This window comes from Panthera pardus, unplaced genomic scaffold (genome assembly GCF_024362965.1).
Source record: "Panthera pardus isolate Hobbes unplaced genomic scaffold, ASM2436296v1 HiC_scaffold_22, whole genome shotgun sequence".
NCBI lineage: Eukaryota > Metazoa > Chordata > Mammalia > Carnivora > Felidae > Panthera > Panthera pardus.
In genome coordinates, this window is record NW_026526788.1 from 58,390,853 (window position 1) to 58,394,106 (window position 3,254).

Consider the following 3,254-nt stretch of genomic DNA (forward strand, 5'->3'; position numbering starts at 1 on the left):
TTCCCTATCCAATCATTTCACCACCTTAATCTCTCCTGCCATAGAGCTTCTTGTTCAGAGGAGGTTAAAGTTGATTTGAATAGAAATCTGAGTGTAGAAAGTGCAGAAAGTCAAATTTCTACCTAGAAAGCAGTATCTCCATGGCACATATAAGACTGTTATTAATAGGCAGGTTAATTCAGAAACTAGGCAAATTTGGGAATAAAGAAGTTGTAGGAGAGCTGTCCTTTCATTGTACTTTGGTAACAGCAAACATGTTTTTTGTGTGTATGCGTTTCTCACAAAGCTCTGTCCTCAGTGCACACTAAGTGATAATGAGGATTAAGGGGCTTAGAAGCAAACTCAAAAATACCCAAGATGGGAGCTCCAAAAACACAGGCCTTCATTTCCTTTAATCTTTACCCACCTCTTTTTCTCCAGTTAAGTTTTCCTGGATACCACAGACTCCTTCCTATTATTGTTTCCCTCTATCATTACAATTTAGAAAAGGGCCCTTACATCTGTCCCTAAAATCCATTCCTTCAACACAGACTTAGGTGCCTTTTACTTTTCACCATTGTGCCAAGTACTGAGGTTACGACTGTGAATTGGAATTGATCCTCAACTTCAAGGAACTTCTGATTCAGGGCTGACTCAAGAAAAAAAGGAATTCAAAGATTTATGGTGACCTAAAGCATTTTCCGGACTATAAAGGTGATAACACCTGGATCTCCTTTATAGCTAAGTACATCTTCTGATTTTGTATTATTGAAACCATGGCTCCAAGTCTAAATGCACCTGTGTATGCATATAACCTTAGATGTTTACACTGTTAAATTTAAACTCGTCCTTAAGTACAGGGCTTTTGCAGTTCATTCATTCCTGGGTTTGTCTCTGAGGTATTTCTTAATACTGATGCCAGAAGTTTCAAGCATACCCACCAATTTTGAGGGTCAAAGGGCATATCTGATAATAAGAACGGGGTTTGGTGTCTACGGATATTTTCTTTTCCCTAGTTCCTTTAAAAAAAAAAATTAATCAAGTTTTATTTTTCAAAATGTGCAGTTGGTGGGATCTGTTCATGGACCTTCACCGGCAGCTAGCGTCTCTCCATCCTTGAGGATTCTAGTGTAAATGACTTGGGTCCTGTGCTTTGAAATCCGTTTAAAAAGTCTTTACTAAGGAGCTCCTGGGGATGCGTGGGTGGCTAAGTAGGTTAAGCGTCCAACTCGTGATCTCGGATCAGGTTGTGATCTCATGGTTCGTGGGTTTGAGCCTCACGTCAGGCTCCTCACTGACAGCCCGGAGCCTGCTTGTGATTCTCTCTCTCCCTCTCTGCCCCTCCCCCTTTTAAGCCCATATGCGCTCTCTCTAAATATAAATAAATAAAATTAGAAAAAAAAGGGAGAGAAAGACATCAAAATAAAATTATATTACAAAAGAGCTTTTGAAAGGCTGCCCTGGCAGGGGAACCATGAATCTACTGTCTCTACGACAACAGCCAGGGTTATAAGCTTGTAGTTGGAAACTTCCTTACAAAGTTTGTCATACGTCTGCTTTGTCAAACAAGACCAAGTTACTGAGCTTGTCTTGAACTCTGCCTTTGGACCACCTCTTTTTGGCCTTGCTTCCAGATTTGTTCACCAGGTCTTTGTCTTTCTTGGCTGACTTTCCGGCATCTCTGTTCTTGTCCTTGGGCGGCATGGCCATGGCGAGGGTCAGACGGCAGCTGCTGCCCCTGTGGCCTCACTATCTTCTCCCTAGCTTTGATGGCTTGGTTTGCCTCGTGTGAGAGATATGTTGAATTATTATGTAGAATTCATATTTAACAAACAGTTTTGCAGAGCTGAGTTGTGATACTCTCTATTTTGCTAACCAATTTGACTATTTGAAATGTGTTTTTACAATTTATTTATTTATTTTTTAAATGGCTATTTATTTTTGAGAGACACAGAGATAGAGCGCGAGTGGGCGAGGGGCAGAGAGAAAGGGAGACACAGAATCCGAAGCAGGCTCCAGGCTCCGAGCTGTCAGCACAGAGCTGACAGGAACCTTGAGATCATGACCTGAGCTGAAATCAAGAGTCGGATGCTTACCGACTGAGCCACTCAGGCACCCCTAACCAAACTCCTAAACAACCAATTTTGAGAATGGCCTCCACACTTTTAGGGGCATGGGAGATAAATGACAGGAATCCCGAAGCATTTGAAAGTTACAGCCTGGTGGAGTCAAAGGGTCACCGGATTTGCAGTCAGGAGACATTGATTGTAGCCTAGCTGTAGTAATCCTCTTTGTTATTTTCCGGGTATTAGCTTTCTCATTTCTTAAATAATGGCAGTGAATTTCATAATCTCAAAAGTCTCTTCTGGATTGAATAGCCTATTATTCTACAATAGGTAACATGCATTTTACTTAAGGTAAAGTGATATACAGTGATTTGCACAGATCGCAGAGATTTTGTTTTAAGTATAGCAATATCCAAGAGTCATCTTAAACTCTTATTCATTCTGTAGCTACAGTACAGTGTAGAATTATATATTATGTTCAGAGTAATGATCCTGAGACATTGCAGGATGCCGAATCAGTAAGAGAAGATTTCATTATGTTCATTAGACTACTTATTAAAACAAGAAAATGCACCGAGACAATTTAGGGACATTTCAAACAACAAGTGGCCTCTCATTAACCCATAGTTAATCAGAAACCCAAGTAACCAGTATCCTCTATTCCAAGATTTTACTGTTTTTAGATTTATTTATTTTTCTTTACATCCATGACCAAATCACTGATCCAAATCTTAGCCATTTCACATCTATACCACTAAAATCAATGGATTATTCCTCCCTCAAACAATTGAAAAAGCTACCAAAACAATCACCTCAGAGACAGAAAAAGCAATTATTTAAACAAGAAATAGAGATGAATACAGGGATACAATTCTGAGTTTTGCTTCAGAACACTCCAGATGTACTCTATAGGGTATATGTGCAATTAAAAAACAAGGAAAAAGAAATAAGTAAATAAAGCAACTATTTTCCAAGTATGCTTCTATTTCAATAAATCTTAATCTTTTCTGAATTCCAAAACCCTGTAAGTTTTAAAATATGCTAAATCGGGGTCTGTGGAAAATGTAAGTCACTGATGAGACTGTCGAAAGGCTACTTCTCTTTTGTGTGTGTGTCTTTGCTTTGCTTTTTTTTTTTTTTTAAAGTAAGCGCTACGCCCAACACGGGTCTTGAACTCAAGACCCCAAGATCAGATGCTCTACTGACTGA

General features: G+C 39.3%; 1 pseudogene; it reads right to left on the reverse strand.

Moving 5' to 3' along the window:
- Positions 1-1,058: 1,058 nt before the first annotated feature.
- LOC109272681 (40S ribosomal protein S25-like) lies at positions 1,059-1,683 on the reverse strand (annotated as a pseudogene).
- Positions 1,684-3,254: the final 1,571 nt, after the last annotated feature.